The sequence below is a fragment of the Sciurus carolinensis genome, chromosome X (genome assembly GCF_902686445.1).
Source record: "Sciurus carolinensis chromosome X, mSciCar1.2, whole genome shotgun sequence".
Classification (NCBI taxonomy): domain Eukaryota; kingdom Metazoa; phylum Chordata; class Mammalia; order Rodentia; family Sciuridae; genus Sciurus; species Sciurus carolinensis.
In genome coordinates, this window is record NC_062232.1 from 61,356,148 (window position 1) to 61,380,604 (window position 24,457).

The 24,457-nt window shown below is 39.4% G+C and overlaps 1 pseudogene; it reads right to left on the bottom strand.

The window, feature by feature from the left end:
* Positions 1-12,012: 12,012 nt before the first annotated feature.
* LOC124971518 (B-cell CLL/lymphoma 9 protein-like) lies at positions 12,013-18,210 on the bottom strand (annotated as a pseudogene).
* Between the last annotated feature and the right edge of the window lie 6,247 nt (positions 18,211-24,457).

Below are 24,457 nucleotides of genomic sequence, written 5' to 3' on the forward strand. Positions count from 1 at the left end.
AATGGTAAAATTCCTTTGACTGTCACTTGTTTTTGACTTTGGTTTTTCTGAAGTTGATATGGCAAAAGCAACTATGGATAGAGATGAGGATATGATGTCAGATAATACCAGGGAGTTACTTTATGGTGATTTTGCATATTTTCATTGTGGGAGTGGATATAAAAATCTAAGCATGTGATAAAACTGAAAAAAAAAAACTCTAAAATATGCACTAGTAAATGTATATAAAATCTGATGAAATCTAATATCTAAAGCTTGTACCAACTTCACTTTCTTGCTTTTAATATTATATTACAGTTATGTAAAATATTACCATATTTGGGGAAAAAGGTGAAGGGTGAACAAGACCTTTCTGTATGTATTTTTAAATATATTTATTGAGTTATCATTCTCATTTCAATAATACAATTTAATGTTTTTAGTATATATAGAGTTGTGCAACCACCAACACAATTTTAGAGTAGATTTATAAATACAGATAGAAACCCTGTAGCTCATTACTGTTAGACTAATTCCTCTCTCCCTAGGCAACCACTAATATTCTTTCTATACAAATTTGTCTGTTCTGGAAATTTGGCATAAATGGTGTCATATAATACATACGCTATTGTGACCAGCTTATTTACTTGACATAATGTTCTCAAGGTTCATCTATGTTAGAGAACATATTAATATTTTATTTCTTTTATCACCAAAAATATTCTCTTGTGTGGTTGTGCATTTTGTTTTCCATGTATCAATATATGGGCATTTGGATTTCTCCATTTTTTATAATGTTGCCGTGAACATTCATGTACAAGTTTTTATACTGATGTGTGTTTTGTATTTTATTTTATTTTGTTTTATTTTATTTATTTTTTAATTATCTTTTTAAATTTATATTTTAATTTATTACAGACTGCATTTTGATTCATTGTACACAAAAGGGGTACATCATTTCATTTCTATGGTTGTACACGATGTAGATTCATACCATTCATGTAATCATACATGTACATAGGGTAATGATGTCTGTCTCATTCCACCATTTTTCATACCCCCTCCCTCTCATTTCCTTCTACATAAAGTTCCCCATTCTTCTCTCACTCCCCATCCCCCCACCCCCATTATATATCATTCTCCACTTATCAGGGAAAACATTCAAACTTTGCTTTTTTTGGGATTGGCTTATTTCACTTACCATGATATTCTCCAATTCCATCCATTTATTTGTAAATGCCAGAATATTTTTCTTCTTTATGGCTGAATAGTATTTCATTGTGTATATATACGAGAGTTTCTTTATCCATTCATCTGTTGAAGGCATCTAGGTTGGTTCCACAATCTAGCTATTGTGAACTGAGTTGCTATAAACATTGATGTAGCTGTGTTACTGTTTGCTGATTTTAAGTCTTTTGGATATAAACCGAGGAGTGGGATAACTGGCTCAAAAGGTGGGTCCATATCAAGTTTTCTGATGATTCTCCATACTGCTTTCCAGAGTGGCTGCACCAGTTTGCAACTCTACCAGCTATGTAAAAGTGTATCTTTTTCCCATATCCATGCCAACATCTATTATTGTTTGTGTTCTTGATAATAGTCATTCTAATTGGAGTGAGATGAAATCTTAGAGTTGTTCTAATTTGCATTTCTCTAATTACTAGAGATGTTGAAAACTTTTTCATATATTTATTAATTGCCTGTCTGTCTTCTTCTGTAAAGTGTCTGGCCAGTTCCTTGGCCCATTTATTGATTGGATTCTTTGTATTTTAGGTGTAAAGTTATCTAAGTTCTTTATAAATTTTGAAGATAAGTGCTCTATTCGAAGTGTGTGTGGAAAAGATTTTCTCCCACTCTGTAGACTCTCCCTTCACATTCTTGATTATATCCTTTGCTGAGTAAAAGCTTTTTAGTTTGAGTCCATTCCATTTATTGATTCTTGCTATGATTTCTTTTGCTTTGGGAGTCTTGTTGAGGAAGTCTGATCCTAAACCAACATGATGAAGATTCAGGCCTACTATGTCTTCTATTAGGTGCAGGATCTCTCATCTAATTCCTATGTCTTTGATCCATTTTGAGTTGAGTTTTGCACAGGGTGAGAGATAGAGGTTTAATTTCATTTTACTGCATATGGATTTCCTGTTTTGCCAGTACCATTTGTTGAAGAGGCTATCTTTTCTCCATTGTATGTTTTTGGCTCCTTTGTCTAGTATGAGGTGACTGTATTTATGTGATTTTGTCTCTGTGTCTTCTATTCTGTACCATTTGTCTGTCTATCTATTTTGGTGCCAATACCATGCTGTTTTTGTTATTATTGTTCTGTAGTATAGTTTAATGTGTGGTATTGTGATACCTCCTGTTTCATTTTTTCTACTCAGGATTGTTTGGGCTATTCAAGGTCTCTTGTTCTTCCAGATGAAGTTCATGATTGATTTCTCTATTTCTATGAGGAATGTCATTGGGATTTTAATTGGAATTGCCCTGAATCTGTATAGGGCCTTTGGTAGAATGGCCATTTTGACAATGTTAATTCTGCCTATTCAAGAACATGGGAGATCTTTCCATATTTGAAGGTTTTCTTCAATTTCTTTCTTTAATGTTCTGTAATTTTCATTGTAGAGGTCTTTCACCTCTTTTGTTAGATTAATTCCCAAGTATTTTGCTTTTTTGAGGCTACTGTGAATGGAGTGGTTTTCCTAATTTGTCTTTCAGAGGATTCATCACTTATGAATAGAAATGCATTAGATTTATGCATATTGATTTTATATCCTGCTCCTTTGCTGAATTCACTTATTAATTCAAGAATTTTTCTAGTGAAGATTTTTGGATCTTCTAAATATAGAATCATGTCATCAGCAAATGGTGACAGCTTGAGTTCTTCTTTTCCTATTTGTATCCCTTTAATTTCTTTGGTCTGTCTAATTGCTCTGGCAAGTGTTTCAAGAACGATGTTGAATAGAAGTGGTGAAAGAGGGCATCCCTGTCTTGTTCCAGTTTTTAGAGGGAATGCTTTCAGTTTTTCTCCATTAAAAATGATGTTGGCTGTGTGCTTAGCATAGATAGCCTTTAAAATGTTGAGGTATGTTCCTACTATTCCTATTTTTTCTAGTGTTTTGAGCATGAAGGGGTGATTTATCAAATACTTTCGCAGCATCAATTGAAATAATCATGTGATATTTAACTTTAAGTCTATTGATGTGATGAATTACATTTATTGATTTCCATATGTTGAACCAACCTTGCATCCCTGGGATAAACTCCACTTGATCATGGTGCACTAACTTTTTAATATATTTTTATGCAATTTTCCAGTATTTTGTTAAGGATTTTTGCATCTATGTTCATCAGGGATATTGGTCTAAAGTTTTCTTTCCTTGATGTGTCTGTCTGGTTTTGGTATCAGAGTGATACGAGCCTCATAGAATGAATTTGGAAGGGTTCCCTCCTTTTCTATTTCCTGGAATACTTTGAGGAGTATTGGTATTAGTTCTTCTTTAAAGATCTTGTAGAATTTGGCTAAGAATCCATCTGGTCCTGGGCTTTCTTGATTGGTAGACTTTTGATGGCTTCTTCTATTTTGGTGCTTGAAGTTGATCTGTTTAGATTGTGTATGTCTTCCTGATTCAGTTTGGGAGGATCATATGTCTCTAAAAATTGTCAATGTCTTCGATATTTTCTATTTTGTTGGAGTATAGGTTTTCAATGTAGCTTCTAATTATGTTATGTATTTCAATGGTATCTGTCATGATCTTTCCTTTTTCATCATGAATTCTAATAATTTGAGTTTTCTCTCTCCTTCTCTTCATTAGTGTGGCTAGGGGTTTATCGATTTTGTTTACTTTTTCAAAGAACCAACTTTTTGTTTTGTCAATTTTTTGAATTGTTTCTCATGTTTCAATTTCATTGATTTCAGCACTGATTTTAATTATTTCTATCTTCTACTATTTTTGGTGTTGATCTTTTCTTCTTTTCTATGACTTTGAGATGTAATGTTAGGTCATTTAGTTGTTGGCTTTTATTTTTTTAACGTATGAGCTCAATGCAATGAACTTTCCTCTTAGTACAGCTTTCAGAGTATCCCAGAGATTTTGATATGTTGTGTCATTGTTCTCATTTACCTCTAAGAATTTTTAAAAATTTTTCCCTGCTGTCTTCTGTTATCATCGCATCATTCAATAGTATATTATTTAGTCTCCAAGTGTATGAGTATTTTTTGTTTGTTATTTTATCATTTATTTCTAATTGCATTCCATTATGGTCTGATACGATACAGGGTAGTATCTCTATTTTTTTGTATTTACTAATGGCTTCTTTGTGGCTTAGCATATGGTCTATTTTGGAGAAGGATACATGAGCTGCTGAGAAGAAAATATACTCACTCAATGATGGATGAAATACTCTGTAAATGTCCATTAAGTCTATATCATTGATTATATTATTTACTTCTATAGTTTCTTTGTTCAGTTTTTGTTTGGAGGATCTATCCAGTGATGAGAGCAGTTTGTGAAGTCCCCCACTATTAATGTGCTTTGGTCTATTTGATTCTCAAAATTGAGTAGGGTTTGTTTGATACACATAGATGCTCCATTGTTTGGGACATAAATATTTAAAATTGTTATATCATGCTGTTTTATGCTTCCCTTAAGCAGTATGAAATGTCCTCCTTTATCCCTTCTGACTAACTTAGTTTTGAAGTCCACTTTATCTGATATGAGGATGGAAACCCCTGCTTTTTTACTGGGTCCATGTGCATGGTATGTTTTTCCCATCCTTTCACCTTTAGTCTGTGGATGTCTTTTTCTATGAGATGACTCTCTTGAAGGCAGCATATTGTTGGAGCTTTCTTTTTAATCCAATCTGCCAGTCTATGTCTTTTGATTGATGAGTTTAGGCCATTGACATTGAGGGTTATTATTGAGATATGATTTGTATTCCTGGTCATTTTGGCTTATTTTTGGTTTTTTACTTGTCCTTTGATTGGCTTTTCCTTTAGGGTAGTTCCTCCCTATGCTGAATCTTGTTGTTGCTTTTCACTTCCTCCTCATGAAATATTTTGCTGAGAATATTCTGCAGGGCAGGGTTTCTATTTGTAAATTCTTTTAACTTTTGTTTATCATGGAAAGATTTTACTTCATTTTCAAATCTGAAGGTTAGTTTTGCTGGATATAGGATTCTCAGTTGGCATCCATGTTCTTTCAGAGCTTTAAATATATTGTTCCAGTCCCTTCTTGCTTTTAGAGTCTGGGCTGAGAAATCTGAAGATATCCATATTGGTTTCCCCTTATATGTAATCTGATGCTTTTCTCTCACAGCCTCTAAAATCCTATCTTTATTTTGTATTTGAGGTATTTTCATTATGATGTTTCTTCGTGTGGATCTGTTGCAATTTTGTGCATCTGGTTTTCTGTAAGCCTCTTGTATTTGGTTTTCCATTTCATTTTTCAGGTTTGGGAAGTTTTCTGATATTATTTCACTGAACAGGTTGTTCATGCCTTTGGTTTGTATCTCTCTGCCTCCCTCAATCCCAATAATTCTTAAATTTCATCTTTTCATGATATCCCATAATTCTTGGAGATTCCGTTCATGACTTCTTAACATCTTCTCAGTTTGTTCAGCTTTATTTTCAAGATTAAATATTTTGTCCTCATTGTCTAAGTTTCTGTCTTCCATGAGATCTATTCTGTTGGTGATGCTTTCTATTGAGTTTTTCATTTGTTTTATGATTTCTTTCATTTCAAGTATTTCTGTTTGTTTTTTTCAGAATCTCTATCTCTTTATTGAAGTGTCCTTTTGCTTTCTGCATTTGCTCTTTTAACTGTCTACTGGAATGGTCATGCATTGCCTGCATTTGCTCTCTTATCTCGTCTTTTGCTTGATGAATCATTTTAATTATGTAGATTCTAAACTCTTTTTCTGTCATTTATACTGCCATGCTGTCATTGGATTCTATCACCATAGCATGTTGGTTTGTTAGGGACACTTTCTTCCCCTGTTTTTTCTTATTGTTTTTATTTATTCCCCTCTAGCAGTGAAGATCAGAGATACTGAAGTTTGCCCTCTGCAGGCTTATTATGACCCTGCAGTTTTCCACTGCCTCTCCTTTGAAGGGGAGATCAATACCAATAACACCCAATACAGAGAAAATGCAGCCCTGAACCAGATAGCCCCTATAAAGACTTTAACATTATTAAAATAAACAGGATCAGTTTGATTACTATTTACAGTATTTCTAGTTGTGAATAAGAGGAAGGGGAAGGGTGTGGATGTAAGTAAGTAAATAGAGGTACCTGTCAAAGGGCCTCCAGTCTCCTGTCGGTGTCTCAGGAAGGGAGCTGCCCTTCCAATGATGATGACCACGCCCTCAGGAATGATTCAAAATGCCTGCACCAGCCTCCAAAGAAGCTAGGGAGCCCCAGAGAGGGTGCACTGAGTCAGCACGGAGGCAGGTGCAGTGTCCCTCAGCAGTAGGGAAACAGGCCAGCAAACTCAGCTACTGGCCTCTATCCTAGGTGTGGGGGTGGCCTGAGGGGCTCAGCACCAGTGTCCGACCTTGGTGTGGAGGGGCGGGCAGGCTCAGTGATGGCATCAGACCTCCTGTTTTGTATTTTACAATTTATGTTTCAATCCTCTCAGGTTTATACTAACTCTGAAATTGTTAAGCCATATGATAGCTCTGTTTAACCTGTTGAGTAATTATCAGACTATTTTCTGTAGTAAATATACAACTCTATGTTTTCACTAGCAGTATATTAGGTTCTTATTTATTATCCATATTTTCTCTAACACACTACCTAGACTTTAAATTGCCTCAGTCCTAGTGGATATGAAGTTCTATATCATTTTTTATGTGAATTTTCCTGGTTATTATTATTCTTGAGCATCCTTTTCTTTGTTTAGTGACCACTTGCATATGTTTATGGAGAAATATCTATTCATATTCTTAGCCCATTTTAATTGCATTATTCACCTTTTATTACTGAGTTGAAATAGATACAAATCACTTTACAGATATATGATCGAAAATATTTCTTCCACTCAATAGTTTGTCTTTTTTACTTTATTGAAAATGTTCTCTGAAATATATTCTGTATGAAATGGAATCTGTAGGTCATTGAGGAGTTACCATTTTAATAATAGTAAGTCTTTTGATTCATGATCATTGGTCATCTGTCTATTTATTTGGATCTTTAATCTTTTTCAATTTTTTATTATGGTGGGAGCACTTAAAATGATATTTAACCTTCAGCATAAGCATAACGTTGTATAGCAGATGTCTAGAAAATACTCATTCCATAACTGAAACCTTATACTCAATGAACAACTTTTGATTCCTCCTGCCCCTAAACTTCTGGCAGCTATGCTTGTACATTCTGCTTCAACTTTTCTAAAGCATTTTGTAGGTCTACAAGATAAGTTTATCACCACATTATTTTTTAAAGTTTTTATTGTGTTAAAATGATTCATAATAGTGGGGTTTTTTTGACATATTTATATATGCTCACAACATAATTTGCCCTCTTTAATTCCCCAGTTCTTTCCATTTTCCTCCCCTCCTCCCTCCCTCAATCTCTTTCCTCTATTCTACTGGTCTTCCTTCTATTTACTTCTTTTTAAAATGGGTTAATTATACTTATACATAATATTGGAATTCATTGTAATATATTCTTGTATGCGCTAGCATAGTTTGGTCAATTTCATTCCAGAGTTCCTCCCTCTTTCCCTCCCCTTTTCCCTTCTCATCTTTCCCATTCCTCTACACTACTGTTCTCCCTTCTATTTTGATAAGAACCCTCTTTGGAATTCCTTCATTCTCTCTAGTTTGTGCATATGAGAGAAAACATTCCATACTTGTTTTTCTGGGTCTGGCTTACTTCGCTTAACTTGATGTTCACCAGTTCCATACATTTACTAGAAAAATGACATAACTATTATTCTTTTTAAAAATCTATTCTAATTGGTTATACATGACAGTAGAATGCATTTTGACACATTGTACACAACTGGAGCACAACTTCTCATTCCTCTGACTGTACATGGTGCAAAGTCACACCCATCATGCAATCATACATGTATATAGGGTAATTATTATTTTTAATGGTTGAGTAGAATTATTATGCCACATTTTCTTTATCCATTCATCCTTTGATAGACACTGAGGCTGTTTTCACAACTTGGTTATTTTGAATTGTGCTGATATACACATTGGAATAGAGGTATTGCTATAGTATAGTGATTTCAGTTTTTTTGGATGAATACCAGGGAGAGGAATAACTGGGAACTATGATTGTTCCATTCCTAGTTTTTGGATGATTCTCCATATTGTTTTCCCTAATGGTTGTACTAATTTACAGTTCCATCAACAATGTATGAGTATTCATTTTTTCCACATTCTTGTTTGCCTTTATTATTTATAGTCTTGATTGCCATTCTAGGTGGGGTGAGATGAAATCTCAGTGTAGTTTGATTTGCATTTCCATGATTACTGAGAATGTTAAATATTTTCCATGTATTTGTTGGTTATTTGCATTTTTTCTTTAGAGAAATGTCTGTCTAGTTTATGGATTTATTGATTGGGTTATTTGTTTTCTGGTGTTAGGTTTTTAACTCTTTATATATTCTGGATATTAATCCTCTGCAAGAACAGTAGGCAAAGATTTTCTACCATTTTTAGACTCTCTTTTCATGTTCTTATTTATTTCCTTGGCTATGTAGGAGCTTTTTAATTTAATGTTACCCAGCCTATTGATTCTCATTTTTATTTCTTGGACTCTAGGGGTATTGTTGAGGAATTTGATGCTTGTAAATACATGTTGGAGTTTGGATCTTGTGTTCTCTTATAGCTATTGCAATGATTCTGATATAATTTTTAGATCTTTGGTCCATTTCAAGTTCACTTTCACATGGCATGATACATAGGGATGTAGTTCAATTCTTCTACATATGACTATCCAGTTTCCCAACATCATTTGGTTAAAAGATTATTTTTATCCACCATTATTTTTGGCACCATTGTCAAGAATTAGATGGAAGTGTAAATGCTGAGTTGATTTTATGACTTCAATTTTTTTAAATGAAATAAGTCAATCCCCCCAAACCAAAGACCAAATATTTTCTCTGATATGTGAATGCTGATTCACAATGGGGGTGCGGATAGAGAAGAATGGAGGAACTTTGGATTGGGCAGAGGGGAGTGAGGGGAGGGGAAGGGTGTGGTATTGGGAAGGATAGTGGAATGAGAGAGATTATTACCCATACATGATTGCACGACCAGTGTGACTCTGCATCATGTACAGCCAGAGAAGTGAGAAGTTTTGCTCCATTTGTGTACAATGAGTTGAAATGCATTTTGATGTCATGTATAACTAATTAGAACAAATTAAAAAACAAGAAGATAATACATCATAATTAAGTTAAATTCTGGGGATGCAAGGTTGGTTCAATATATTCAAGTCAATAAATATAATTCATCACATAAATTGAATTAAGTAGAAATTTTGCATGATCATCTCAATAGATTCAGAAAAAGTCTTGGACAAAATGCATTCATGTTAAAAACATTTTGGTAAGAGAAAGATTAAAGGAATGCAAATAGGATTACAAGAAGTCAAACCAACTTTGTTTGCAGATGATATGATCCTATACATAGAAGACTCAAGAGTTCCCATGTGAAGAATTGTAGGACTGAAAAACAAATCCAGGAAATGTTCTTTCCTGAAGGGCTTTTATTACTACTTCGATCTCGTTTTGGGTCAGTTTATGTATTGTATATCCCCTTTATTCAATTTTGGGAGGTCTTATGAGTCTAAAACTTTGTCAATATCACCAAGGTATTATAAGTTATTAGAATATACATTTTAAATAGAGTCCCTAACAATCCTCTGGGTTTTACAAATATCTGTGGTGATACTATTTTTTGATTTCTAATTTTGTTGTTTTTGGTTAACCCTCTCTTTCTTTGGGTTAATTTAGTGAAGGGTTGATCAGTCCAGTTTATCTTTTCAAAGAATCAACTGTTGCACTGATTCTTTGTATCTTTTATTCTTTAGTTTCATTAGCTTTGTCTTATCTTAGTTATTCCCTGTTTCTACTGGTTTGGGAATTAAATTGTTCTTGCTTTTCTAGGGACTTGAGATGTACCATTTAATTATTTATTTGGAATCTTTAAGTAGCCACTCAGTACTATAAGCTTTCCTCTTATAAGTCCCTTCATAATGGCCCTGGGATTCTGATATGTTGTTTCTATGTTCTGATTTATTGCTAAGAATTGCTTTCATTTCTCCCCGACTTATTCTATTACTCATTCCTCTTTCAAAACTGTAACATTCAAACTTCATCTGTTAAAAATATTTCCATTTTTTTCTTGCCATTGATTTCTAATTTTAATCCATTCTAATATGATAAGGCCCAAGGAAATATTTCAATTTTTATATATTTGTTAAGATTTGATTTGTTTCCTAAAATATTATTGATTTGGAGAAGTTTCTGAAGTAGCTGAGAAGAAAATGTATTCTGTTTTCATTGTATGAAATGTCATCTAGATATTTGCTAGGTTCATTTGATTAATAGGCCTGAAGAGTGGTTTTTTTTTTTTTCTTGAAGGACAATATAATTAAATTTTCTGCCACCACAGCTTTGGCAAGTGGTTTTCTACCAAATTTAATAGGGGTACACAGAACATTTTATGCATGGGAGGGGAAGGAAAGGGAACCAACACAAATTTTAAAACAAAAACAAAATCCCAGATAGCTTTTAGCATCCATTCCATTCCCACATTAATAAAATTCACCTGGAAATTCCTAATAAAAAGAGAACAGAAAGCGAGGTGGGTAGGGAAGAGTAAGCTGAGGGAGAGAAAGGTTAAGGGAAAGAGGTCAGAGGGCACTCCTAGGACAGAGCTCTCCATGCCAGGGTCAGGAGGATACTTAGCACGGAATGTGAGGCTTTGCTAGTTATTTCCCCCAACAGGACACCAGGTATTGTAGCTGCCAACGGGAAGAGGAGAGGAAGGAAGCAGAGGATCATCAGTTGGAGCACAAGGGAAAAAACACACTTAACTTAGATGGGAAGGGTGGGAAGAAAATGTGAAGGTGGGTTTGTGTATTGGGAGAGACAGACAGGGCTGAAGAGCTCTTGAACTGAAAACAAATGTCCTGAGCTTCATTACTTTTTTGTTTCAAAGTTAACTTTATTTTAAAAATTTCTCTTTTTTAATTTATTTATTTATTTTTTAAATTTTTTACAGACTGCATTTTGATTCATTGTACACAAATGGGTTACTGGGGTACAACTTTTCATTTCTATGGTTGTACACGATATAGATTCATACCATTCGTGTAATCATACATATATATAGGGTAATAATTTCTGTCTAATTCCACCATTATTTTTAAAAATGAAATATTATCCCCTTCCTCCCAACCCTCTCTGAATTTAGTTCCTTTTGTTGTGATTTTCATTAATACTCTGCTCTGAGGTCACAGTTAGTTTTTTCTGTACACTGGAGTTGAAAGAAATAGTCCAAAGTCTGAAGGTGGATTCTCTGCATAAAGTAAATAGTCCAGCTTTCCTGTTCTCCTCTTGCTGCAAAGACCAAAAAGTCTCTCCTAAAATCCCTTTCACAGTATAGTACAGTACACACTAAAAAATAAAACGCATATGAAAAAAAAAAAACAGAAAAGAATCCTGGGAGAAGCCAGTCCAAACTATATAAACATAGAAAGAATAGTGCAACATATGACTGATGACAATTCTCAAAGTGTGGCTTAATGATTCCCAATAGTAGGAGTCATCATGGGATACCCAAGTCCACAAAAGTAACTTTAAAAATTAATCTTAAAAAAATCTGTCAATTAAGTGAGTAATTTGTTTTCAGATAAATCCATACATTCTCGAGTTTCCCCCAACCCCAAAGCAGCCCTAGGGGCTTCTCTTCTCATTTTGTATGACCAATAGAACTCCTGGAACTTCCTTATAGCAGCTCTCAGGACCCAGAATCTCATCTAGACAAGGATCTGTACACCCAATCTTAGCAGATTAAAACATCATGTTTCCTCCATTGCCGGCCCTTGACTAAATCCACCCATGCCCACCTCAACAACTATGCACTGAGGCCTCATCTGTGGAGGGATCATAATGTTCCATTAGGGTCTCATCATGCCCTGCATGGACACCATCATGTCTGGAGAGTCTACAGGCCCAGGATCAGTGTATATTCCATCAGGCCCCCAATCTTTGCCAAGAACCATACTCATGGAAGTAGCTGGATTGCTCATCAGGGTGGGCTGGCCAGACATTGTAGATTGTTCTGGTGACATCATCCCATGGTGAAGTACCATCATGCTTTGCTGGAGAAAGCCTGGTGGTCTCATTGGGTGGTGGCCTGGCATGGATGGAGTTGTACCAAGACGGATGTCTGGAGTTTCTATTGGCCCTGGACCTCCCATTCCAGGTAATGCTAGTCCCATTTGGGAGCTTGATCAACTGTCATCCCCTGCATGTGTGAAAAACCAGGTCCAGGCCCCTGGGGCTGTTTACGGCCTGGGACTTCCTATCAAGGGAAATATTGAAGTGTCTGGCTATGTTTCTCAGATGGAATAATGCAGGATAGATCAAACTCAGGTATTCCAGTGGTTCTGGGTTGGATGACCTTCTGCAGATCTGGGTCTATAAAAACTGAAGGTATGCTGTTCCCCAAGACTGTGAAGGAGTCAGGACCCCCAGACCTCCAGGATTGCAAAGTGCTGCATCTGTTGAACTTTGGGGAAGGTTGCTGGGATGACCACGGGGGCCATCTTCTGGGAAACCCATCCTTCCTTGGAAATTGCATTGTCCCCTACTGTGGCCATTGTGAGGCAACAGGACTTGCTTAAGAGGAGATGGTACTGGAGGGAAGCCCTGGAGGAAACCCATCCGTCCTTAAGGTACCATTGGAGTCTCCTGGGACCAATACCACAAGATAGGATTGTGTAACATCAATCCAGGCCCCATTGGGACCCCATGAAGAGATATGTTGGTTCCCATGGCATTCAGAGAGGACATCAGATTGAGAAAGTAACTGGATCATTCACATTTGGCTGAGGGTTGGCATTGGAACTATGGAGTTTAGACCTGAAATTCAAGGATTCTACTTATTAATGCCCATTCCTAGCATATATTCATTAACAGCAGGTTGGGAGAACAAGTGGGAGGGGAGTCATCACCAGAACTGGCCACAGTGTTGATGGCATTATGGTATAATGGGGTCAAACTGGGCATTGCAAAGTTGAACATTCAAGACATCATAATTGACAGTGGGTTCTGGGAGAGGATTGGTTCTGGAGGCATGATGTAAGGTGTACTAGAGGGAAGGCTTCCAGAGATATTCACAGAGGCAAGTTGGCTGGCTGTAGGAGGTGGAAGGACACCTGAGTCTACTCTTCCCAGCATGGTTAGGGAGGCCAGAGCAAGGGGAGTTTTTATGGTTTGGAGAAATCCCAGGACACTGAAGAGGAGATTTTGGAGAGGAGGTTCATCCAGGTGATAGAGACTTGAGGTGAACAGGTGAAGCAGCAACATACCCCAAGACAAGGGGAGGCTTAATGAAAGAGCAGCAGCTGGGCCTGCCAGCATACCTGACAGCTGTGATGGAGGATGGAGGAAGCATGCCTGACAGCTGTGATGGAGGATGGGGGAACATGGGTTTCCCTGAGGGTGAGCCCAACATCAGGAACTGGACTTGGTGCATCATGGGAGAATTCAGAGGATTAATGCCTGGGGAATGCACATGATGGCTTCCACAGATATATGCAAGGGCTCCATCCTAGGCCGCACTGAAGTAGAGGAACTGTGTTGAGGCTAGTGGAATTACTAGAAGGGTTGAGTGGAGTGATGACATATGACTGAGCTGGCTGTTAGTCCTTTGGTGGGTTCCAGTTGATTCTCTGAGATTCTGTAAGCCACTCCCTGGACCCTGAGAAATGGTAAGGAATGACCTGGGACCCAGGCCATACTTAGGTTGAGGGTACTTACTAAATGGCAGGAGTACCATCTTCTGCTGGGCAGGAAGCATGCCTGAACCACCTGGGTGTAATTTCATTATCTCCTTAGGGCCTGCCCCAGCCTTTCTCATCTTCCAAGATATCATCTGAGTGTTGGATCCCATGTTGACATTTAGATTGTCATATCCCTTCATCCCAGTAGGAACCACCCCAAACTCAAGTCCCCAATCAGGGCCTATCCTGTGGAGGCATTTCTTTTGGAATGTCACCCCTAGAAGACTCAACAGACCCTCAACTGTAACTGAGGAAAAATGGGATTATTCCCAGGCTACATGTGGTGCTGGGAACCTGGGATCATCCTGTTCATCTCCATGCTGGGCCTGATACCTTCCATGCTTATCCCTAGAAGGAGACCCAGTTGTTTCTCTGTTAGGTGCTGTTGAAACATTTCTTCAGGCAATCCTTTGGGGTTTGGGAAGCATTCCCCTTGGCCAGGACTGCTGAAGACTCTTTGACCAGGAGGGAAATTTCAACCATTTGGGATTTTGGGCACATCATTTAGCCAATTGATTGGAGAAAGGCTTAGTATAGATTCAGGGCTAGGCACATTTGGCCCTTCTATTTCAGAGTTTATCATTCCTGCAAATACAGGGAGGTGCATCTGACTCCCTGGCATGTTGGAATGGGGAGTCATGCCCCTCAAGGGCAGAGAAAGTGAAATATTGATACCATCAGAAAATGGCTCTTATATTAATATATGAATACATAACCAGTGTAATTCCACATCATGTACAAGCACAAGAATGGGAAGCTATACTCCATGTACGTATGATATGTTAAAATACATCCTACTGTCATGCATAACTAAAAAGAACAAATAAAAAAATAAAATAGTTCTCTACCCCCAGGTAGCCAGCCCTCACTAGGGGTCATCTGTTTTGGAGGAGGAGGCCCTTGGACCACTTCCTACTGCCCATACCAATGGACCATCATTTCATGGAGGGAGCACTATTGGACACAACTTGTTCCTGTTTCCTCCTCTTCTCTTCATAAAATTCCTGGTGCAGTTGCAGTCACACTATTTACTCTGGGGTCATGTGTTCCAGGTGGTCAGGTCCTATGGGCCCAGACTGGGAGTTCATAGAAGGTGGAACCAATTTATCTGGAGAAAAGGTATATCTCTATGTCCTAGAGTGCCAAAGGGAGCTCCCACATCTGTCCAGGACCCAGGTCCCTTACCTACACTTTAGGATTGAGCCATAATAGCCTCTATTGGCCCTTCTGTTTTATTATCTGAGTTCCATCTAATACCCCAGGATTATTATGGTGTCCCCCACTTTGTCCTCCACCAAATTCTTTCTCATCAGGGAAAAACATAAGCTGGCTATCTCTGAGAGGTTGTAAGGAGAGCTGGCAGTGCTCCAGCCGCTCTTGAGACAGACCATTAGGATCTTATCCCAATGTGGGGGACTCACCACTGGACACTGATAGAGGTGGAGAGGCTGTGGGATCTCTTGAAGAGTTATTGCTCTGCTGAAAGACAGGGGTTACTGCTCAATTGTTGGATATGTAGTTTGGCTTACTACCATCTAGGGGCAATGGAGTGGAGATGGCAGGACTGCTCACAGGAGGAATCAGTTTATTTTCTACCTCAGAACTGTCATGGTCCAGAGGACATGGAATCGGGTGCAGCAGGCTTGGGGGCTTGTTGCTCCCTGTCAAGCAACAAGGCCCGATGTACCTCCTCAAGACCTGCCTGAGGATAATATGGGGCCAAGCAAGATGATGAGTGTTGGCAGCAAAGGAAACACACCAGAGCCGGGAGGTCTGTCAGCGCATGAGGCACAGCAGGATCTCATTTATTGAGCAAATCACACAGCTTTTATGGAGGGTGGGGGCTAGGTGGGAACCAATCAGTTTAAAGGTCAGCAAGGCACGGGGGTTCATGCAGGTGAGAGTCCCATAGGACTATATGGCAAGCACGAGCTGATCACATTCACAGAACTGCTGTTAACCAATCCCTGATGGTGGTCCGATTTATCGTCATTAACTATTGAAACTGCCTTTGAGGCCTTGATCTCGCTCACTCGCCAGGGAGTAAGGAGTCAGCCTGAGTTAGTTAATGTGTCATTAGTCCCAACAGGGGCTAGTGCCAGAATGGGTGCAGTTGGCTGTAGTATAGTGTTTTAATTAGCCATTTCACTGTTTCAACTAAAAGACCCAACCAGAACAATTGTAGAGGAGGAAAGGTTTATTTGGGGGCTCAAAGTTTCAGAAGTCTCAATCTGCAAACAGCAGGCTTCATTCCCAGGGCTCAATGTGAGGCAGGACATCATGGCAGAAGAGTGTGGCATAGAGAAACAGCTCACGTGATGATCAGGAAGCAGAGAGAGAGAGGCTTCCACTTGTCAGATACAAAGATATTCCCCAAAGCCACCTCCTCCAGGCACACCCTACCACTTCAATTACCACTCAGTTAATCCCAATCAGGGGATTAATTCACTGATTGGGTCAAGACTCTTACAACCCAATTATTTCTCCTGTGAACCTTCTTGCATTGTCTCACACGTGAGCTTTTGTGGGTCACCTTACATCCAAACCATAACATCTGGTGTTCTGGGAAGAATTCTCATCCTGGTTGACTGTAGCTGGGGTAGTTTTGGGAGAGGTATCCAATCATTCTAAAAGGCAGATATCTGTGTATTCAAAGGGGCTGTGTCTATTTCTGTCTTGCTGTTAGTGATGTTCTGGATGTGGAAAGAGATAACCGTTTCACCCTAGCCCTTCAATACAGCTTCTGCAGCTTTATTGACCATCTCAGTAGAAAACACATACACCCATTTGGCTGCAATCTTCTAAGCAGGTGTGGGCTCTGGGGAAGTAGCTTGGCCATGGGAAGTGGTGGAAGATCTGGAGGCTGTAGCAGTTGATGGGGTCATGGAGTGTGGTGTGTGCTTGGAATCCTGAGACTATGTATGGTCAGCAGAATTACATTTATTCATGTCAGAGTCATTGTTTGGAATTCCAGGTTCTCTGTGATCAAAGGAGTCAGTGGAAATACTTCACTCCCTTTGCCCCTTGCCCTTGATGCCATTTCCAGTCATATTCTTCAGCCTCGTGCTCCCATCTGGGGTGCTTAGGGATATGAACCCCACTCCTGGAATCATAGGGGGATGGCTGGGATTCACTGATTGAGCCCACCTTCTTAATTCGATTGGAGAATTTGGAATCCAGCTGGCAGTTTCCAGATGGGGACACCACTGTAGGGGGACCTATCATCACCTCCTGCTTTGATTTATGGATATTCTGTGTGTTTCCTAATGTAGAGCTCCTCAGTTTAGGGTTATTGGAATGCACTAATTCAAATCTTGAGCTTGCAGTCACAAAAAGGGATGAGCTCACTGAATTCCTCTCAGGTTGTTACAGAAGCAGCTGCTGGGGGCAGCAACAGTGGCCCACTGCTTGCTTTGTGTTTCCCTTAGCACTGGCCACCTGTATTCTTTTTTCCTCTGTGTTTTCTCTGCTGTATAAGTGGGCCCTTTCCCCTTACAACTCCTGGATTTTCTGAGTGTGTGCCTCCTGCAAAAATCTGGCATCTTCAGGGCACTAAAAGCCCCAAGGATGATGAAACTGTAGTACTCATCCTGGAGGTGGTGAGTACAGGAACACTTTCCTTAAAGGTGACCCTCACCTTTCAAGATGTTCAATTTTCTCTCTTCTTCTATATTGGGATGCAAGAGCTTTCTGAGAATTATCTCTATCACCCAAACCAAAGGGAGTTTTTAATGCAAAGTGGAAGGTCACTAGCTAGTCCCACAATCAGTCAACATCTCTTTCCACTCTCTCCTGGTGACCTTTGCTTACATTTCTGCAATTTTCACCACTCTTCCTGTCTTACAATATGGAGGCAGGAGTCAGGGGTGGGGCTTCAATCAGGATCAGCTTTTAAGCCCCTAGGGGCTGGGGTCCCAGCCAGCAGCAGCAGTGGCACAGCGAGTCTCCCTAGTCACCCCCAACATGCCTGCCCTCCCGCCCTGTCTCCTCTGGTCATAGCTAAGGCAGCAGCCAGTCATCACTCTTGCGCACACAAACATAGGCTCCACTGTCAGCTGATACTTCCCCCTTTCCAGCTCCTCGCTCCTTGTACCACACCTTCCTCCTCCCTGTGATCATCCCCCAGATGTAAGGCACCAAGAAAGTTACTCCAGCCCTACTTCCGATGCCAGCAGTGAAGTGCCCCCTCTCCTGGCCCCATTGTCCCATTGGCAGGGGATTAGGGACTGACCCTCCCTGACTAGGTGCCTGAAGAATTTTAATTTATGTCTGGATGACCTATTTCTTGGTGAGATCATTGTGATGAGTAGAGTTTGTTATATAGAAGTAGATATACCAATGCTTGGGGTATAAGTGTTTACTATTATCAAACGTTGTTGCATAGTTCCTTTTCCAGTATGAAGTGACCCTCCTCGTCTTTTCTGATTAATATTGACCTGAAGTCTATTTTGTCAGATATGTGATTAGCCAATACTGCTTGTTTGGGGTATCTATGTGTGAGTTATATCTTTTTCCATTCTTTTACCTTCAGTCTATGGATGCCTTTGCCAATAACTTGAGTCATTTGTATACAACATACAGTTAGATCTTGCTTTTTAATCCACTCTGACAGTCTATGTCTTTTTATTGGAGAATTGAGACATTTACATTCAGTGTTATTACATGGAGATGATTTTTATTTCCTTCCTTATTAATTTTTGTTAGATATTTTCAGTTATGCATAGTAATTGGGTTCTTCCTGACATGTATATTTTCCATACATGCATGGAATTCAGTTAATGGATTCTCCCCTTTTCCCTCTGCCTTTTTTCCACATCCTCAATTCCTTCTCTCCATATTGTTTTATTTTTAATGTTTAATTCATTCCTGATTTTTCATTTCTTACCTACACTTCTAATGAGATCCATTCATTTGTTGGCTCTAGAGTCTGTTCTTAATTTCATCTTCATGATAAATGTCTTTAAATATGTTCTGTGCTGCTGGCTTTGTAGTCATGAATTGTTTTATACTTATCTTGGAAGATTTTCTCTTTCAATTTGTGAAGGATAGCTTTGCTGGACATAGAATCTTGAATGGCAATAATTTTTATTTTTTTTCTGTGAGTAGTACACATTACTAAAAGCCCTCCTGGTTTTTAGAGTCTATGCTGAGAAATGAGCTTAACTCAAATTGGCAGACCGCTAAATGTGACCTGCTGTTTCTCTCCTGAGGTGTTTACAAGTCTGTTTTTGTTCTGTATATTAAAAATTGATTTATACTAAGTCTTGGAGACACTCTTTTAAAAAATTTTGTTGATGTGGGCTTCTGGATGCCTCCTGTATTTTGATCTCCATCTCATTCCCAAGGTTTGATTTTTTTTTTCTCATACTTTTTCACCAAAAAGGTTATGCATTAGGCAGGCACTTTTGTGCATACATGTAATCCCAGTGGCTCAGAAGACTGAGGCAGGAGGATCAGGAGTTCAAAGCCAGCCTCAGTAACTTAACGAGGTTATAAGTAACTTAGGGAGACCCTGTCTCTAAATGAAATGTGAAAAGGGCTAGGAATGTGGCTTAGTGGTTAAGTGCCCCTGGGTTCAAACCCCAGTATCAAAAAAAAAAAGAAAAGAAAAGAAAGAAAGAGGTTATGCATGTCTTCAGTGTGTATCTCAATGCCTTCCTCAAGGCCAATCATCCTTAGATTTGGTTTATTGATGTTTTCCTGGAATTTCTGAATAGTCTGACCATGGTCATTTATCATCTTTACTTTATTGCACATTGAGTTTTCAAGACCATACATCTTGTCTCTGAGGCCTGAATATATTTCCTCAATTTCTCTAATCTAGTAGTTTAATTTTGACTGAGTTTTTAATATGATTCTTTTTATCTTTTCAAGGTTATCTGTCTGATTCTTTTTCACAATATCTATCTCTATCGAAATTACCTTTGGTTTCTTGTGTTTTATCTCCTAATTACTCCTTAGATCTGTTAGTTTGTTCATAATTTTAACCATCAACCTTTTGCATTCCTTGCCTGGAATTTCATCCAGTTGAAAGACTGAAGATTCTGTTGTCAGGGAACATGTTATAAACTTTTTGAGGTGTCCTATTTCCTTAATTTCTCATTTTTTCTGTATTTCTAGGTCAAGATTTTCCTATCTGCTAGAAATGGGTCTTTCTCCTAATTTTATCTAGGGGATTCTTTAATAGGATGTTTTCCCTTTTTCTATGTGTCTTGAGCCAGGGGTATTGCTCTGAATCAAAAGATCCAGTCAAAATTTTATTTGAGCTTTGACCAATCTTTTACACCCCTATGAAGGAAGATGATAATGATGTGAGGCTGAGACAGGAGGATTGCTAGTTCCAGGCCAGCCTCAGAAAATTAGCAAGGCCCTAAGCAACTAGTGGCAAACCATATATCTGAAAAATGAACTTCAAGACATTATTAATCAGAAAAGACAGGAAGGTTACTTCAAACTGGAAAAGGGAACTATGTAACAAGAAAATATAATAATAGTAATACCACAATCAGATGTTCATATGGGAAACCAGGAACAAGGAGACCTTTTAGTTCTTGGAATCCCCAGCCTTTATTGCCCTAAGCACAATCCTCTCTGAAACTATTTCAACCATTCTGGTCTAGGCACATTCTTGACCCCAAAGTAGGCAACTTCTGGGTCAGGCTGACAGCTTCTTTTGAGTTTTCAACCCCCAGTCTCTGCTAGCTGTAGTGGGACCACTCAAAATGGTTCCCAACATAATGATGATTCCCCTCAGAATCTGCTCCTTAGCCAAAAGTTTTTGAATGTTTTTCTCTCAACAACTTCCCCCACTATCTCTGGGTCATTTCAGATCAGCCTCCCTCTCTATTCCACAGGTTCCTCCATGCCCATTTTATTTGCTGTACTTCCTCTCTCTCCTCTCCTTTCCCCTTTCTTTTCCCCTTCCCCTTCTTCCTCCTCTCCTCTCCTTCCCTGACCTCTTTCTTTCTATCTCCTCCCCCTCCTCCTCTTCCCCTTTCTCCTTTTCTTCCTCCCCCTCCTTCTCCTCCTCCTTCTTTTTCTTCTTCTTCCTCCTCCTCCTCCTCCTCTTCCTCCTCCTCCTCCTCCTTCTTCTTCTTCTTCTTCCTCCTCCTCCTCCTCCTCCTCCTCCTCCTCCTCTTCTTCTTTCTCCTCTCTGTCTTGTTCTCTGTCTTGTTCACCCTCCCCTCAGCAGTAGGCTGGTGGCATTGACACCATTTCCAGTCAAGCTGGCATATCTCCAATGTATAATTTCTTATAATTTGTTTAGTTTCCAGCTTTCTGTGTCTGTATGGTTATCTTGCTGTCCATTGTTTAATTTCAGTGAATTGTCTTAGTAATCCACCTCACTGAGGAATAGTCTTCCCACTTTTTAAATATGCAGCTGAGGAACAGTTGGGAGCTGCACTCCTACTCTAAACTCATATCTCCTCCTTTCATAATTCAACTTTTTCATTTACACATATAAGTGAGATTATCGGGTCCCCTCTGGCCGCAGAGAGAGACACGACAAATGTCTGAAGCTTTGGAAGTCCACCGTGCACAGCTCCTTTCCTACGCTTCTCTTACCCCTAGCTTCTGCGCACTCCCAGCTTCCCTTTTCCCAGCTTCTTCCACTCCCGCGTACTCCCTCCTTCCAGCTCAGCTCCAGCCGCTGCCGCCGCCGCCGCCGCTTCCGCTCCGTCTGTTCCGTTCCCCAGCTTCTGCCCCCTACTCTCCCACCCACCAGGCTTATATACACTTCAACCAATCAGGGGAGAGTACACGAGATAAACGCGGACAGCTGCAGGCGCAGGATGGGTACACGAGGGGGCATGCTCTAGTCACATCGTTAACTAGCCAATCATTGGAATTCGCTGGTTGTTTACTGTATAGCTGGCCGCTTTTGGCTCAGCGTCAGGCGCCATCTTGACCACGCCCAAGGCTGGGGTTCCCGGGAACCCCCACAGATCCCCCTTCTTTAATATTAAACTAAGGCTCGGGACCGTGTCTGTCTTAGGCTGAGTGGTCAGCATATGTCCTTACCCGTCATCAGAGCCTGCAGAGCATGCTGCAGCTCCTGTCTTAGGTCGGTACACAGCCACCTCCTTCATTACCCGTCTTTGACTACCGATCCAGCATCAAGAGCCATACTAATGGGGGGCTGTCGGCCTTTAGGGCGGTCATGGCCTGATGAAAAATAATTTGATCTCTCTATTGGCTAGCTTGCAGATGCATGCCAAAACGAATGAAGAGAAGAAGGCCAAGGCAGAGGGGTACCACCATAGCTCCTAAGCTTGCCCACTGTTTGACAAATCTATAAACAGAAGAGGAACCTTATAGCCATATTAAATACAGAAACAATATACGTCCCAATGGAGTTACAATACGGGTAACACAAAACAGCTCTCAGGGAATAAACGCATCCCAGTCCCAAAAGTTCTTGCAAGGTATCCACTTGTTCTTATAGAGTCCATTCTCTGATAGAGTCTCTATGGTCTGTAAGGCTGCAGCTGCATTCTCGGCCGAATGATCGTTGTTATGGTTGTGTCAATGCTGCTACTGCAAGGACTGTGGTGGCAATGATCACGGCTGTTGCAATGTCAAAGCCTCTTCTGTTTCTTGATAATAGCACTGGCAATTCTATATCTGCAACAGAAACTAGGACTGGTAGGAAGATAGAAATGTGCAAATTGCACGGATGACAAAAGAATCATTCCAGTATTGTGAAAGATAGCACACAGTTAGTGAACAGTTAAGAGGTATTATTAGAAATGTTAGTTGGTAGAAACATTAAAGGGGAGGAAATACACAAGCTGACGTAGGAGGAAAAGCAATATCACAGCTAGGGTCAGCAGAACAAGTTGCTCTACTCTGGGTCTGATCTGTAGTATGATTCCAACGGCAAAGTGCAGAAATTCCTCCTGTTAAAGCAAAGAAAGGCTAGAAATATCCTTGTCACCAAAAACAGCACGACCTGAAAAATCATCAGTAGAATTGACAGACTTGTAAAGAAATTGGTGAAAAGCAAGAAAAGGAAGGATAAAAAATATGTTAGTCAGAAATGAAAAATATGGCCAGGCTAACAATGGCCCATAGGTTCCGGGTTTGCCTTTCCGTCTGAGTTTTCGTTATTGGAGGAAGGCTCAGACTCGCCATTGTGAGGAGGAGCAGCATCACTTGCATGCTGTAAAACTCTGATTAGCCTTTCTGGAATCCAGACTGGAGTCTGTTGATCCTGTGGGAAAATACAAACAGACCCTCGGACCCAACGAAGAACTGGATCCGGTCCTTTCCAACAACCTGTCAGGATATCTTTCCATTTTGCCCATACTTGAGGAGTATTATGAGGATTATAATGTCGATCAGCTGCAGAATGGCCGTCCCTATCCAGAGTTAAGAAATTTAGAATGAAAAGAACTAAATTAAGTTTATCTTTAGGAGACTTGTAGGAGGCTCCTATTCCCCCTTTTTGTTTATTTAAACAATTTTTTAAAGTAAGATGTGCTCTTTCCACAATGCCCTGTCCCTGAGGATTATAGGGGATGCCAGTGACTGATTGGATGTTAAATGTTTGTAAAAACAACCGGAAGCTTTTGGAAGTATAAGCAGGACCATTATCTGTTTTAATAACTTTAGGTATGCCCCAGCCAGCAAATGCTTGTAGGCAATGTTGAATGACATCTTTCACCTTTTCTCCAGAATGAGCAGAAGCCATAATGACCCCTGAAGCAGTGTCTACTGACACATGTACATACTTAACAGTACCAAATTCAGGAATATGGGTTACATCCATCTGCCAAATATGACCAGGCAGCAGTCCCCTAGGGTTAACTCCAAAGGATTGTACTGGGATTAAAGGAGCACAATGTTGACAATTTTTTACTATTTGTCGAGCCATACATTTAGATATAGGAAATTTTCTGCTCAAAGTAGTGGAATTTACATGAAATTTTTCATGAAAGAGTTTTGCCTGTTCCTTCATGGAAAAAACAAAAATTGATTTGGTGGCCATATCTACCAAGTCATTAGCATTGGCCAAAGGTCCTGGTAAATTAGAATGAGCTCTAATATGTCCTACATAGAATAGATGTTTACGCTGTAGGATAAGGTTTTGTAGCGTAGTAAAGTAAGAAGCTACCGTGGACATGGAAGAAATATGGGGTACCGTTTCAAGAACCTGTAAAGCGTTAACGATATATAAGCTATCAGATAGAAGATTGAATGGCTGATTATCTGCTAATTTAAAGGCTAATATTACAGCTGCAAGTTCAGTAACCTGTGCGGAGTTGGGTGGAACTATTATGGTGTGAAGTTGTTTACTGATAAGTACTGCACCTACTCCATTTTTGGAGCCATCAGTAAAAATGGTCACACAGTCTTTAAGAGGCTGGACACTAGTCACTTTTGGAAAAACTATGGGAGTATTTTTACAGAATTGAATCCAGGGATGTTGGGGATAATGGTTACCG